Source organism: Octopus bimaculoides, unplaced genomic scaffold (assembly GCF_046866305.1).
Source record: "Octopus bimaculoides isolate indiv1 unplaced genomic scaffold, ASM4686630v1 contig39, whole genome shotgun sequence".
Lineage (NCBI taxonomy): Eukaryota > Metazoa > Mollusca > Cephalopoda > Octopoda > Octopodidae > Octopus > Octopus bimaculoides.
Genome location: NW_028315289.1, coordinates 527,158 through 542,678, shown reverse-complemented (window position 1 = coordinate 542,678; position 15,521 = coordinate 527,158). Strand labels below are relative to the sequence as shown.

The 15,521-nt window shown below is 36.2% G+C and overlaps 15 non-coding genes across 15 annotated transcripts; 7 read left to right on the top strand and 8 right to left on the bottom strand.

Annotated features, from left to right (window-relative positions):
- Positions 1–627: 627 nt before the first annotated feature.
- LOC149129920 (5S ribosomal RNA) lies at positions 628–746 on the bottom strand. The gene has a single exon (XR_016239660.1). It is a non-coding gene; the product is annotated as a 5S ribosomal RNA (ribosomal RNA).
- Positions 747–1,440: 694 nt separating this feature from the next.
- On the top strand, positions 1,441–1,559 carry LOC149129919 (5S ribosomal RNA). The gene has a single exon (XR_016239918.1). It is a non-coding gene; the product is annotated as a 5S ribosomal RNA (ribosomal RNA).
- A 960-nt stretch (positions 1,560–2,519) lies between these two features.
- On the bottom strand, positions 2,520–2,638 carry LOC149129918 (5S ribosomal RNA). The gene has a single exon (XR_016239659.1). It is a non-coding gene; the product is annotated as a 5S ribosomal RNA (ribosomal RNA).
- Positions 2,639–3,332: 694 nt separating this feature from the next.
- Positions 3,333–3,451, top strand: LOC149129917 (5S ribosomal RNA). The gene has a single exon (XR_016239917.1). It is a non-coding gene; the product is annotated as a 5S ribosomal RNA (ribosomal RNA).
- A 950-nt stretch (positions 3,452–4,401) lies between these two features.
- On the bottom strand, positions 4,402–4,520 carry LOC149129916 (5S ribosomal RNA). Its single transcript, XR_016239658.1, has one exon. It is a non-coding gene; the product is annotated as a 5S ribosomal RNA (ribosomal RNA).
- Positions 4,521–5,214: 694 nt separating this feature from the next.
- Positions 5,215–5,333, top strand: LOC149129915 (5S ribosomal RNA). The gene has a single exon (XR_016239340.1). It is a non-coding gene; the product is annotated as a 5S ribosomal RNA (ribosomal RNA).
- Positions 5,334–6,297: 964 nt separating this feature from the next.
- On the bottom strand, positions 6,298–6,416 carry LOC149129914 (5S ribosomal RNA). The gene has a single exon (XR_016239657.1). It is a non-coding gene; the product is annotated as a 5S ribosomal RNA (ribosomal RNA).
- A 694-nt stretch (positions 6,417–7,110) lies between these two features.
- On the top strand, positions 7,111–7,229 carry LOC149129913 (5S ribosomal RNA). The gene has a single exon (XR_016239485.1). It is a non-coding gene; the product is annotated as a 5S ribosomal RNA (ribosomal RNA).
- Positions 7,230–8,201: 972 nt separating this feature from the next.
- On the bottom strand, positions 8,202–8,320 carry LOC149129912 (5S ribosomal RNA). Its single transcript, XR_016239655.1, has one exon. It is a non-coding gene; the product is annotated as a 5S ribosomal RNA (ribosomal RNA).
- A 694-nt stretch (positions 8,321–9,014) lies between these two features.
- LOC149129911 (5S ribosomal RNA) lies at positions 9,015–9,133 on the top strand. The gene has a single exon (XR_016239421.1). It is a non-coding gene; the product is annotated as a 5S ribosomal RNA (ribosomal RNA).
- Positions 9,134–10,093: 960 nt separating this feature from the next.
- Positions 10,094–10,212, bottom strand: LOC149129910 (5S ribosomal RNA). The gene has a single exon (XR_016239654.1). It is a non-coding gene; the product is annotated as a 5S ribosomal RNA (ribosomal RNA).
- A 694-nt stretch (positions 10,213–10,906) lies between these two features.
- On the top strand, positions 10,907–11,025 carry LOC149129909 (5S ribosomal RNA). Its single transcript, XR_016239478.1, has one exon. It is a non-coding gene; the product is annotated as a 5S ribosomal RNA (ribosomal RNA).
- A 954-nt stretch (positions 11,026–11,979) lies between these two features.
- LOC149129908 (5S ribosomal RNA) lies at positions 11,980–12,098 on the bottom strand. The gene has a single exon (XR_016239653.1). It is a non-coding gene; the product is annotated as a 5S ribosomal RNA (ribosomal RNA).
- A 694-nt stretch (positions 12,099–12,792) lies between these two features.
- Positions 12,793–12,911, top strand: LOC149129907 (5S ribosomal RNA). The gene has a single exon (XR_016239916.1). It is a non-coding gene; the product is annotated as a 5S ribosomal RNA (ribosomal RNA).
- Positions 12,912–13,877: 966 nt separating this feature from the next.
- LOC149129906 (5S ribosomal RNA) lies at positions 13,878–13,996 on the bottom strand. Its single transcript, XR_016239652.1, has one exon. It is a non-coding gene; the product is annotated as a 5S ribosomal RNA (ribosomal RNA).
- Between the last annotated feature and the right edge of the window lie 1,525 nt (positions 13,997–15,521).

The following is a 15,521-nucleotide window of genomic DNA, read 5'->3' as shown; positions in this document are numbered from 1 at the left end:
GTCGTCCCGAGACTATAGTAGAAGACACTTGCCCAAGGTGCCACGCAGTGGGACTGAACCCGGAACCATGTGGTTGGAAAAGTTAAGCATCCCAACGGGCATCATCTGGCACCTCGGTAAGGCGAGCTGCAAACAATGACTAAAAGTTCGTGCTTAGTGGTCCAGTCCCTACAAACATATCGAATGCCAGAGGTTGAAAGAGATAGTTCACTGCCAGTTCCCAGAACAAGGATATGAATTTTTTTAGAAACTAACGCAACTATTATCTCCCTTTATAGAGTCACAGAATATGCAAATCGTTTGAATTATGGGAGAGAATGCTTTACACTATTTGTTCCTGTTCTCTCAGGTTGATGGTTGTTCAACAGTGAACATGACATGAAAGCTATTTTCAATATCTTCACGGGAAAACTTTTCAGCTGCACGATCATCACTGTCAACAAGTTTCATGGATAAGTAGTAGTCTCACAAGAGGTTCCCACCCGCTGAATTTTGGTTAATCTGCGTATGCTTTCTGTATTTCATATTGAAAGTAAATCGAATCCACTTTCTTTTATCATATTACATTATCAAAATTCAATTTGTTTAAATTAATTTTTTAAAAAATGTTAAAAGAAGCAAAAAAAATGCTTACAGCACCTAGGGTTCCCAAGCGGTCACCCATCTAAGTACTAACTAGGCTCGATGTTGCTTAACTTCGGTGATCGGACGAGAACCGGTGTTTTCAACGTGATATGGCCGTAAACATCAGAGAAGTAAATTTTAATGTATTTATTCTATAATATCATACTAACGCAATTTTATTTTTCAGAACATTTGATTTCTTTCAATTTATATAGAAATTGAGGCTTTAACATTTATTTTTTTGCAACTTAAAAGCGAAAAATACGGCCGCACATATATTCATTATTTCTCATTTGCGCGATCAGTATCAATGTTGGTTATAATCTGTAAATAAATTGGTGCTATTTTATATCCGACCCAATGGATATAACGGTCGTATAACGTCATTACACCGGCATATAATAACATTGTTTCGAAAGCACTGGCGCACAAAATGTGAATTGTTTTCTGGTAAAGATGAACGTGTATAACGGGTGCCAAGCAAATAAAAACTTAAATGACCGTAAGAATGAGAAGGAAAATAGGGAAAGTTAATAAGTCGTTAAAGTGTGCAATGTATAGGTAGTAGTATATGATGTGAATGATTAGTAAGTGTTGTTGCCAGCGTTTAACTGTTCAGCACTGTGAAGGTGAACGATAATTTGTTTTTTATAGAAAGATCGCTAAGATGGCTCTGTGAAGATGAAAGATAATGTCTTTTTACCGAAGGATTGCCAAGTTATATACAAAGTGAAAGAAAGAAAAATACATTCTAAAAAATGAAAATGATTTAGTATAAGTTTATAGAATAAATAGATTAAAATTTACTGTATAGATGTTTACGGCCATATCACGTTGAAAGCACCGGTTCTCGTCCGATCACCGAAGTTAAGCAACATCGAGCCTAGTTAGTACTTAGATGGGTGACCGCTTGGGAACCCTAGGTGCTGTAAGCATTCTTTTTCTTTTTAATTTACACAAGCTGTAAATTTTAACAAGCATTAAAACAGCGGATTCAATTTATTTTCATCAGGACTTATTCTTTGTAAGCCTGGCACTTATTATATCGTCCACTTTTTGCCGAACCGCTAAGTTACAGGGACGTATACACACCACCATCGGTTGTCATGCGATGTTGGGGAACAGACACAAACATATACACGCACATACATACATATATATATATATATATATATATATATATATATATATATATATACACATGTATACACATGTATACGACGGGCTTCTTTCAGTTTCCGTCTACCAAAACCACTCATAAGGCTTTGGTCGTCCCGAGACTATAGTAGAAGACACTTGCCCAAGGTGCCACGCAGTGGGACTGAACCCGGAACCATGTGGTTGGAAAAGTTAAGCATCCCAACGGGCATCATCTGGCACCTCGGTAAGGCGAGCTGCAAACAATGACTAAAAGTTCGTGCTTAGTGGTCCAGTCCCTAGAAACATATCGAATGCCAGAGGTTGAAAGAGATAGTTCACTGCCAGTTCCCAGAACAAGGATATGAATTTTTTTAGAAACTAACGCAACTATTATCTCCCTTTATAGAGTCACAGAATATGCAAATCGTTTGAATTATGGGAGAGAATGCTTTACACTATTTGTTCCTGTTCTCTCAGGTTGATGGTTGTTCAACAGTGAACATGACATGAAAGCTATTTTCAATATCTTCACGGGAAAACTTTTCAGCTGCACGATCATCACTGTCAACAAGTTTCATGGATAAGTAGTAGTCTCACAAGAGGTTCCCACCCGCTGAATTTTGGTTAATCTGCGTATGCTTTCTGTATTTCATATTGAAAGTAAATCGAATCCACTTTCTTTTATCATATTACATTATCAAAATTCAATTTGTTTAAATTAATTTTTAAAAAAATGTTAAAAGAAGCAAAAAAAATGCTTACAGCACCTAGGGTTCCCAAGCGGTCACCCATCTAAGTACTAACTAGGCTCGATGTTGCTTAACTTCGGTGATCGGACGAGAACCGGTGTTTTCAACGTGATATGGCCGTAAACATCAGAGAAGTAAATTTTAATGTATTTATTCTATAATATCATACTAAAGCAATTTTATTTTTCAGAACATTTGATTTCTTTCAATTTATATAGAAATTGAGGCTTTAACATTTATTTTTTTGCAACTTAAAAGCGAAAAATACGGCCGCACATATATTCATTATTTCTCATTTGCGCGATCAGTATCAATGCTGGGTATAATCTGTAAATAAATTGGTGCTATTTTATATCCGACCCAATGGATATAACGGTCGTATAACGTCATTACACCGGCATATAATAACATTGTTTCGAAAGCACTGGCGCACAAAATGTGAATTGTTTTCTGGTAAAGATGAACGTGTATAACGGGTGCCAAGCAAATAAAAACTTAAATGACCGTAAGAGTGAGAAGGAAAATAGGGAAAGTTCATAAGTCGTTAAAGTGTGCAATGTATAGGTAGTAGTATATGATGTGAATGATTAGTAAGTGTTGTTGCCAGCGTTTAACTGTTCAGCACTGTGAAGGTGAACGATAATTTGTTTTTTATAGAAAGATCGCTAAGATGGCACTGTGAAGATGAAAGATAATGTCTTTTTACCGAAGGATTGCCAAGTTATATACAAAGTGAAAGAAAGAAAAATACATTCTAAAAAATGAAAATGATTTAGTATAAGTTTATAGAATAAATAGATTAAAATTTACTGTATAGATGTTTACGGCCATATCACGTTGAAAGCACCGGTTCTCGTCCGATCACCGAAGTTAAGCAACATCGAGCCTAGTTAGTACTTAGATGGGTGACCGCTTGGGAACCCTAGGTGCTGTAAGCATTCTTTTTAATTTACACAAGCTGTAAATTTTAACAAGCATTAAAACAGCGGATTCAATTTATTTTCATCAGGACTTATTCTTTGTAAGCCTGGCACTTATTATATCGTCCACTTTTTGCCGAACCGCTAAGTTACAGGGACGTATACACACCACCATCGGTTGTCATGCGATGTTGGGGAACAGACACAAACATATACACGCACATACATACATATATATATATATATATATATATATATATATATATATATACACATGTATACACATGTATACGACGGGCTTCTTTCAGTTTCCGTCTACCAAAACCACTCATAAGGCTTTGGTCGTCCCGAGACTATAGTAGAAGACACTTGCCCAAGGTGCCACGCAGTGGGTCTGAACCCGGAACCATGTGGTTGGAAAAGTTAAGCATCCCAACGGGCATCATCTGGCACCTCGGTAAGGCGAGTTGCAAACAATGACTAAAAGTTCGTGCTTAGTGGTCCAGTCCCTACAAACATATCGAATGCCAGAGGTTGAAAGAGATAGTTCACTGCCAGTTCCCAGAACAAGCATATGAATTTTTTTAGAAACTAACGCAACTATTATCTCCCTTTATAGAGTCACAGAATATGCAAATCGTTTGAATTATGGGAGAGAATGCTTTACACTATTTGTTCCTGTTCTCTCAGGTTGATGGTTGTTCAACAGTGAACATGACATGAAAGCTATTTTCAATATCTTCACGGGAAAACTTTTCAGCTGCACGATCATCACTGTCAACAAGTTTCATGGATAAGTAGTAGTCTTACAAGAGGTCCCCACCCGCTGAATTTTGGTTAATCTGCGTATGCTTTCTGTATTTCATATTGAAAGTAAATCGAATCCACTTTCTTTTATCATATTACATTGTCAAAATTCAATTTGTTTAAATTAATTTTTAAAAAAATGTTAAAAGAAGCCAAAAAAATGCTTACAGCACCTAGGGTTCCCAAGCGGTCACCCATCTAAGTACTAACTAGGCTCGATGTTGCTTAACTTCGGTGATCGGACGAGAACCGGTGTTTTCAACGTGATATGGCCGTAAACATCAGAGAAGTAAATTTTAATGTATTTATTCTATAATATCATACTAAAGCAATTTTATTTTTCAGAACATTTGATTTCTTTCAATTTATATAGAAATTGAGGCTTTAACATTTATTTTTTTGCAACTTAAAAGCGAAAAATACGGCCGCACATATATTCATTATTTCTCATTTGCGCGATCAGTATCAATGCTGGTTATAATCTGTAAATAAATTGGTGCTATTTTATATCCGACCCAATGGATATAACGGTCGTATAACGTCATTACACCGGCATATAATAACATTGTTTCGAAAGCACTGGCGCACAAAATGTGAATTGTTTTCTGGTAAAGATGAACGTGTATAACGGGTGCCAAGCAAATAAAAACTTAAATGACCGTAAGAGCGAGAAGGAAAATAGGGAAAGTTCATAAGTCGTTAAAGTGTGCAATGTATAGGTAGTAGTATATGATGTGAATGATTAGTAAGTGTTGTTGCCAGCGTTTAACTGTTCAGCACTGTGAAGGTGAACGATAATTTGTTTTTTATAGAAAGATCGCTAAGATGGCACTGTGAAGATGAAAGATAATGTCTTTTTACCGAAGGATTGCCAAGTTATATACAAAGTGAAAGAAAGAAAAATACATTCTAAAAAATGAAAATGATTTAGTATAAGTTTATAGAATAAATAGATTAAAATTTACTGTATAGATGTTTACGGCCATATCACGTTGAAAGCACCGGTTCTCGTCCGATCACCGAAGTTAAGCAACATCGAGCCTAGTTTGTACTTAGATGGGTGACCGCTTGGGAACCCTAGGTGCTGTAAGCATTCTTTTTCTTTTTAATTTACACAAGCTGTAAATTTTAACAAGCATTAAAACAGCGGATTCAATTTATTTTCATCAGGACTTATTCTTTGTAAGCCTGGCACTTATTATATCGTCCACTTTTTGCCGAACCGCTAAGTTACAGGGACGTATACACACCACCATCGGTTGTCATGCGATGTTGGGGAACAGACACAAACATATACACGCACATACATACATATATATATATATATATATATATATATATATATATATATATATATATACACATGTATACACATGTATACGACGGGCTTCTTTCAGTTTCCGTCTACCAAAACCACTCATAAGGCTTTGGTCGTCCCGAGACTATAGTAGAAGACACTTGCCCAAGGTGCCACGCAGTGGGTCTGAACCCGGAACCATGTGGTTGGAAAAGTTAAGCATCCCAACGGGCATCATCTGGCACCTCGGTAAGGCGAGTTGCAAACAATGACTAAAAGTTCGTGCTTAGTGGTCCAGTCCCTACAAACATATCGAATGCCAGAGGTTGAAAGAGATAGTTCACTGCCAGTTCCCAGAACAAGCATATGAATTTTTTTAGAAACTAACGCAACTATTATCTCCCTTTATAGAGTCACAGAATATGCAAATCGTTTGAATTATGGGAGAGAATGCTTTACACTATTTGTTCCTGTTCTCTCAGGTTGATGGTTGTTCAACAGTGAACATGACATGAAAGCTATTTTCAATATCTTCACGGGAAAACTTTTCAGCTGCACGATCATCACTGTCAACAAGTTTCATGGATAAGTAGTAGTCTTACAAGAGGTCCCCACCCGCTGAATTTTGGTTAATCTGCGTATGCTTTCTGTATTTCATATTGAAAGTAAATCGAATCCACTTTCTTTTATCATATTACATTGTCAAAATTCAATTTGTTTAAATTAATTTTTAAAAAAATGTTAAAAGAAGCAAAAAAAATGCTTACAGCACCTAGGGTTCCCAAGCGGTCACCCATCTAAGTACTAACTAGGCTCGATGTTGCTTAACTTCGGTGATCGGACGAGAACCGGTGTTTTCAACGTGATATGGCCGTAAACATCAGAGAAGTAAATTTTAATGTATTTATTCTATAATATCATACTAAAGCAATTTTATTTTTCAGAACATTTGATTTCTTTCAATTTATATAGAAATTGAGGCTTTAACATTTATTTTTTTGCAACTTAAAAGCGAAAAATACGGCCGCACATATATTCATTATTTCTCATTTGCGCGATCAGTATCAATGCTGGTTATAATCTGTAAATAAATTGGTGCTATTTTATATCCGACCCAATGGATATAACGGTCGTATAACGTCATTACACCGGCATATAATAACATTGTTTCGAAAGCACTGGCGCACTTAATGTGAATTGTTTTCTGGTAAAGATGAACGTGTATAACGGGTGCCAAGCAAATAAAAACTTAAATGACCGTAAGAGTGAGAAGGAAAATAGGGAAAGTTCATAAGTCGTTAAAGTGTGCAATGTATAGGTAGTAGTATATGATGTGAATGATTAGTAAGTGTTGTTGCCAGCGTTTAACTGTTCAGCACTGTGAAGGTGAACGATAATTTGTTTTTTATAGAAAGATCGCTAAGATGGCACTGTGAAGATGAAAGATAATGTCTTTTTACCGAAGGATTGCCAAGTTATATACAAAGTGAAAGAAAGAAAAATACATTCTAAAAAATGAAAATGATTTAGTATAAGTTTATAGAATAAATAGATTAAAATTTACTGTATAGATGTTTACGGCCATATCACGTTGAAAGCACCGGTTCTCGTCCGATCATTGAAGTTAAGCAACATCGAGCCTAGTTAGTACTTAGATGGGTGACCGCTTGGGAACCCTAGGTGCTGTAAGCATTCTTTTTCTTTTTAATTTACACAAGCTGTAAATTTTAACAAGCATTAAAACAGCGGATTCAATTTATTTTCATCAGGACTTATTCTTTGTAAGCCTGGCACTTATTATATCGTCCACTTTTTGCCGAACCGCTAAGTTACAGGGACGTATACACACCACCATCGGTTGTCATGCGATGTTGGGGAACAGACACAAACATATACACGCACATACATACATATATATATATATATATATATATATATATATATATATATATATATATATATATATACACATGTATACACATGTATACGACGGGCTTCTTTCAGTTTCCGTCTACCAAAACCACTCATAAGGCTTTGGTCGTCCCGAGACTATAGTAGAAGACACTTGCCCAAGGTGCCACGCAGTGGGTCTGAACCCGGAACCATGTGGTTGGAAAAGTTAAGCATCCCAACGGGCATCATCTGGCACCTCGGTAAGGTGAGTTGCAAACAATGACTAAAAGTTCGTGCTTAGTGGTCCAGTCCCTACAAACATATCGAATGCCAGAGGTTGAAAGAGATAGTTCACTGCCAGTTCCCAGAACAAGCATATGAATTTTTTTAGAAACTAACGCAACTATTATCTCCCTTTATAGAGTCACAGAATATGCAAATCGTTTGAATTATGGGAGAGAATGCTTTACACTATTTGTTCCTGTTCTCTCAGGTTGATGGTTGTTCAACAGTGAACATGACATGAAAGCTATTTTCAATATCTTCACGGGAAAACTTTTCAGCTGCACGATCATCACTGTCAACAAGTTTCATGGATAAGTAGTAGTCTTACAAGAGGTCCCCACCCGCTGAATTTTGGTTAATCTGCGTATGCTTTCTGTATTTCATATTGAAAGTAAATCGAATCCACTTTCTTTTATCATATTACATTGTCAAAATTCAATTTGTTTAAATTAATTTTTAAAAAAATGTTAAAAGAAGCCAAAAAAATGCTTACAGCACCTAGGGTTCCCAAGCGGTCACCCATCTAAGTACTAACTAGGCTCGATGTTGCTTAACTTCGGTGATCGGACGAGAACCGGTGTTTTCAACGTGATATGGCCGTAAACATCAGAGAAGTAAATTTTAATGTATTTATTCTATAACATCATACTAAAGCAATTTTATTTTTCAGAACATTTGATTTCTTTCAATTTATATAGAAATTGAGGCTTTAACATTTATTTTTTTGCAACTTAAAAGCGAAAAATACGGCCGCACATATATTCATTATTTCTCATTTGCGCGATCAGTATCAATGCTGGTTATAATCTGTAAATAAATTGGTGCTATTTTATATCCGACCCAATGGATATAACGGTCGTATAACGTCATTACACCGGCATATAATAACATTGTTTCGAAAGCACTGGCGCACAAAATGTGAATTGTTTTCTGGTAAAGATGAACGTGTATAACGGGTGCCAAGCAAATAAAAACTTAAATGACCGTAAGAGCGAGAAGGAAAATAGGGAAAGTTCATAAGTCGTTAAAGTGTGCAATGTATAGGTAGTAGTATATGATGTGAATGATTAGTAAGTGTTGTTGCCAGCGTTTAACTGTTCAGCACTGTGAAGGTGAACGATAATTTGTTTTTTATAGAAAGATCGCTAAGATGGCACTGTGAAGATGAAAGATAATGTCTTTTTACCGAAGGATTGCCAAGTTATATACAAAGTGAAAGAAAGAAAAATACATTCTAAAAAATGAAAATGATTTAGTATAAGTTTATAGAATAAATAGATTAAAATTTACTGTATAGATGTTTACGGCCATATCACGTTGAAAGCACCGGTTCTCGTCCGATCACCGAAGTTAAGCAACATCGAGCCTAGTTAGTACTTAGATGGGTGACCGCTTGGAAACCCTAGGTGCTGTAAGCATTCTTTTTCTTTTTAATTCACACAAGCTGTAAATTTTAACAAGCATTAAAACAGCGGATTCAATTTATTTTCATCAGGACTTATTCTTTGTAAGCCTGGCACTTATTATATCGTCCACTTTTTGCCGAACCGCTAAGTTACAGGGACGTATACACACCACCATCGGTTGTCATGCGATGTTGGGGAACAGACACAAACATATACACGCACATACATACATATATATATATATATATATATATATATATATATATATATATATACACATGTATACACATGTATACGACGGGCTTCTTTCAGTTTCCGTCTACCAAAACCACTCATAAGGCTTTGGTCGTCCCGAGACTATAGTAGAAGACACTTGCCCAAGGTGCCACGCAGTGGGTCTGAACCCGGAACCATGTGGTTGGAAAAGTTAAGCATCCCAACGGGCATCATCTGGCACCTCGGTAAGGCGAGTTGCAAACAATGACTAAAAGTTCGTGCTTAGTGGTCCAGTCCCTACAAACATATCGAATGCCAGAGGTTGAAAGAGATAGTTCACTGCCAGTTCCCAGAACAAGCATATGAATTTTTTAAGAAACTAACGCAACTATTATCTCCCTTTATAGAGTCACAGAATATGCAAATCGTTTGAATTATGGGAGAGAATGCTTTACACTATTTGTTCCTGTTCTCTCAGGTTGATGGTTGTTCAACAGTGAACATGACATGAAAGCTATTTTCAATATCTTCACGGGAAAACTTTTCAGCTGCACGATCATCACTGTCAACAAGTTTCATGGATAAGTAGTAGTCTTACAAGAGGTTCCCACCCGCTGAATTTTGGTTAATCTGCGTATGCTTTCTGTATTTCATATTGAAAGTAAATCGAATCCACTTTCTTTTATCATATTACATTGTCAAAATTCAATTTGTTTAAATTAATTTTTAAAAAAATGTTAAAAGAAGCAAAAAAAATGCTTACAGCACCTAGGGTTCCCAAGCGGTCACCCATCTAAGTACTAACTAGGCTCGATGTTGCTTAACTTCGGTGATCGGACGAGAACCGGTGTTTTCAACGTGATATGGCCGTAAACATCAGAGAAGTAAATTTTAATGTATTTATTCTATAATATCATACTAAAGCAATTTTATTTTTCAGAACATTTGATTTCTTTCAATTTATATAGAAATTGAGGCTTTAACATTTATTTTTTTGCAACTTAAAAGCGAAAAATACGGCCGCACATATATTCATTATTTCTCATTTGCGCGATCAGTATCAATGCTGGGTATAATCTGTAAATAAATTGGTGCTATTTTATATCCGACCCAATGGATATAACGGTCGTATAACGTCATTACACCGGCATATAATAACATTGTTTCGAAAGCACTGGCGCACAAAATGTGAATTGTTTTCTGGTAAAGATGAACGTGTATAACGGGTGCCAAGCAAATAAAAACTTAAATGACCGTAAGAGTGAGAAGGAAAATAGGGAAAGTTCATAAGTCGTTAAAGTGTGCAATGTATAGGTAGTAGTATATGATGTGAATGATTAGTAAGTGTTGTTGCCAGCGTTTAACTGTTCAGCACTGTGAAGGTGAACGATAATTTGTTTTTTATAGAAAGATCGCTAAGATGGCACTGTGAAGATGAAAGATAATGTCTTTTTACCGAAGGATTGCCAAGTTATATACAAAGTGAAAGAAAGAAAAATACATTCTAAAAAATGAAAATGATTTAGTATAAGTTTATAGAATAAATAGATTAAAATTTACTGTATAGATGTTTACGGCCATATCACGTTGAAAGCACCGGTTCTCGTCCAATCACCGAAGTTAAGCAACATCGAGCCTAGTTAGTACTTAGATGGGTGACCGCTTGGGAACCCTAGGTGCTGTAAGCATTCTTTTTCTTTTTAATTTACACAAGCTGTAAATTTTAACAAGCATTAAAACAGCGGATTCAATTTATTTTCATCAGGACTTATTCTTTGTAAGCCTGGCACTTATTATATCGTCCACTTTTTGCCGAACCGCTAAGTTACAGGGACGTATACACACCACCATCGGTTGTCATGTGATGTTGGGGAACAGACACAAACATATACACGCACATACATACATATATATATATATATATATATATATATATATATATATACACATGTATACACATGTATACGACGGGCTTCTTTCAGTTTCCGTCTACCAAAACCACTCATAAGGCTTTGGTCGTCCCGAGACTATAGTAGAAGACACTTGCCCAAGGTGCCACGCAGTGGGTCTGAACCCGGAACCATGTGGTTGGAAAAGTTAAGCATCCCAACGGGCATCATCTGGCACCTCGGTAAGGCGAGTTGCAAACAATGACTAAAAGTTCGTGCTTAGTGGTCCAGTCCCTACAAACATATCGAATGCCAGAGGTTGAAAGAGATAGTTCACTGCCAGTTCCCAGAACAAGCATATGAATTTTTTTAGAAACTAACGCAACTATTATCTCCCTTTATAGAGTCACAGAATATGCAAATCGTTTGAATTATGGGAGAGAATGCTTTACACTATTTGTTCCTGTTCTCTCAGGTTGATGGTTGTTCAACAGTGAACATGACATGAAAGCTATTTTCAATATCTTCACGGGAAAACTTTTCAGCTGCACGATCATCACTGTCAACAAGTTTCATGGATAAGTAGTAGTCTTACAAGAGGTCCCCACCCGCTGAATTTTGGTTAATCTGCGTATGCTTTCTGTATTTCATATTGAAAGTAAATCGAATCCACTTTCTTTTATCATATTACATTGTCAAAATTCAATTTGTTTAAATTAATTTTTAAAAAAATGTTAAAAGAAGCCAAAAAAATGCTTACAGCACCTAGGGTTCCCAAGCGGTCACCCATCTAAGTACTAACTAGGCTCGATGTTGCTTAACTTCGGTGATCGGACGAGAACCGGTGTTTTCAACGTGATATGGCCGTAAACATCAGAGAAGTAAATTTTAATGTATTTATTCTATAATATCATACTAAAGCAATTTTATTTTTCAGAACATTTGATTTCTTTCAATTTATATAGAAATTGAGGCTTTAACATTTATTTTTTTGCAACTTAAAAGCGAAAAATACGGCCGCACATATATTCATTATTTCTCATTTGCGCGATCAGTATCAATGCTGGTTATAATCTGTAAATAAATTGGTGCTATTTTATATCCGACCCAATGGATATAACGGTCGTATAACGTCATTACACCGGCATATAATAACATTGTTTCGAAAGCACTGGCGCACTTAATGTGAATTGTTTTCTGGTAAAGATGAACGTGTATAACGGGTGCCAAGCAAATAAAAACTTAAATGACCGTAAGAGTGAGAAGGAAAATAGGGAAAGTTAATAAGTCGTTAAAGTGTGCAATGTATAGGTAGTAGTATATGATGTGAATGATTAGTAAGTGTTGTTGCCAGCGTTTAACTGTTCAGCACTGTGAAGGTGAACGATAATTTGTTTTTTATAGAAAGATCGCTAAGATGGCACTGTGAAGAAGAAAGATAATGTCTTTTTACCGAAGGATTGCCAAGTTATATACAAAGTGAAAGAAAGAAAAATACATTCTAAAAAATGAAAATGATTTAGTATAAGTTTATAGAATAAATAGATTAAAATTTACTGTATAGATGTTTACGGCCATATCACGTTGAAAGCACCGGTTCTCGTCCGATCACCGAAGTTAAGCAACATCGAGCCTAGTTAGTACTTAGATGGGTGACCGCTTGGGAACCCTAGGTGCTGTAAGCATTCTTCTTCTTTTTAATTTACACAAGCTGTAAATTTTAACAAGCATTAAAACAGCGGATTCAATTTATTTTCATCAGGACTTATTCTTTGTAAGCCTGGCACTTATTATATCGGCCACTTTTTGCCGAACCGCTAAGTTACAGGGACGTATACACACCACCATCGGTTGTCATGCGATGTTGGGGAACAGACACAAACATATACACGCACATACATACATATATATATATATATATATATATATATATATATATATATATATATATATACACATGTATACACATGTATACGACGGGCTTCTTTCAGTTTCCGTCTACCAAAACCACTCATAAGGCTTTGGTCGTCCCGAGACTATAGTAGAAGACACTTGCCCAAGGTGCCACGCAGTGGGTCTGAACCCGGAACCATGTGGTTGGAAAAGTTAAGCATCCCAACGGGCATCATCTGGCACCTCGGTAAGGCGAGTTGCAAACAATGACTAAAAGTTCGTGCTTAGTGGTCCAGTCCCTACAAACATATCGAATGCCAGAGGTTGAAAGAGATAGTTCACTGCCAGTTCCCAGAACAAGCATATGAATTTTTTAAGAAACTAACGCAACTATTATCTCCCTTTATAGAGTCACAGAATATGCAAATCGTTTGAATTATGGGAGAGAATGCTTTACACTATTTGTTCCTGTTCTCTCAGGTTGATGGTTGTTCAACAGTGAACATGACATGAAAGCTATTTTCAATATCTTCACGGGAAAACTTTTCAGCTGCACGATCATCACTGTCAACAAGTTTCATGGATAAGTAGTAGTCTTACAAGAGGTCCCCACCCGCTGAATTTTGGTTAATCTGCGTATGCTTTCTGTATTTCATATTGAAAGTAAATCGAATCCACTTTCTTTTATCATATTACATTGTCAAAATTCAATTTGTTTAAATTAATTTTTAAAAAAATGTTAAAAGAAGCCAAAAAAATGCTTACAGCACCTAGGGTTCCCAAGCGGTCACCCATCTAAGTACTAACTAGGCTCGATGTTGCTTAACTTCGGTGATCGGACGAGAACCGGTGTTTTCAACGTGATATGGCCGTAAACATCCGAGAAGTAAATTTTAATGTATTTATTCTATAATATCATACTAAAGCAATTTTATTTTTCAGAACATTTGATTTCTTTCAATTTATATAGAAATTGAGGCTTTAACATTTATTTTTTTGCAACTTAAAAGCGAAAAATACGGCCGCACATATATTCATTATTTCTCATTTGCGCGATCAGTATCAATGCTGGTTATAATCTGTAAATAAATTGGTGCTATTTTATATCCGACCCAATGGATATAACGGTCGTATAACGTCATTACACCGGCATATAATAACATTGTTTCGAAAGCACTGGCGCACTTAATGTGAATTGTTTTCTGGTAAAGATGAACGTGTATAACGGGTGCCAAGCAAATAAAAACTTAAATGACCGTAAGAGTGAGAAGGAAAATAGGGAAAGTTAATAAGTCGTTAAAGTGTGCAATGTATAGGTAGTAGTATATGATGTGAATGATTAGTAAGTGTTGTTGCCAGCGTTTAACTGTTCAGCAGTGTGAAGGTGAACGATAATTTGTTTTTTATAGAAAGATCGCTAAGATGGCACTGTGAAGATGAAAGATAATGTCTTTTTACCGAAGGATTGCCAAGTTATATACAAAGTGAAAGAAAGAAAAATACATTCTAAAAAATGAAAATGATTTAGTATAAGTTTATAGAATAAATAGATTAAAATTTACGAGCCTAGTTAGTACTTAGATGGGTGACCGCTTGGGAACCCTAGGTGCTGTAAGCATTCTTTTTCTTTTTAATTTACACAAGCTGTAAATTTTAACAAGCATTAAAACAGCGGATTCAATTTATTTTCATCAGGACTTATTCTTTGTAAGCCTGGCACTTATTATATCGTCCACTTTTTGCCGAACCGCTAAGTTACAGGGACGTATACACACCACCATCGGTTGTCATGCGATGTTGGGGAACAGACACAAACATATACACGCACATACATACATATATATATATATATATATATATATATATACACATGTATACACATGTATACGACGGGCGTCTTTCAGTTTCCGTCTACCAAAACCACTCATAAGGCTTTGGTCGTCCCGAGACTATAGTAGAAGACACTTGCCCAAGGTGCCACGCAGTCGGACTGAACCCGGAACCATGTGGTTGGAAAAGTTAAGCATCCCAACGGGCATCATCTGGCACCTCGGTAAGGCGAGCTGCAAACAATGACTAAAAGTTCGTGCTTAGTGGTCCAGTCCCTACAAACATATCGAATGCCAGAGGTTGAAAGAGATAGTTCACTGCCAGTTCCCAGAACAAGCATATGAATTTTTTTAGAAACTAACGCAACTATTATCTCCCTTTATAGAGTCACAGAATATGCAAATCGTTTGAATTATGGGAGAGAATGCTTTACACTATTTGTTCCTGTTCTCTCAGGTTGATGGTTGTTCAACAGTGAACATGACATGAAAGCTATTTTCAATATCTTCACGGGAAAACTTTTCAGCTGCACGATCATCACTGTCAACAAGTTTCATGGATAAGTAGTAGTC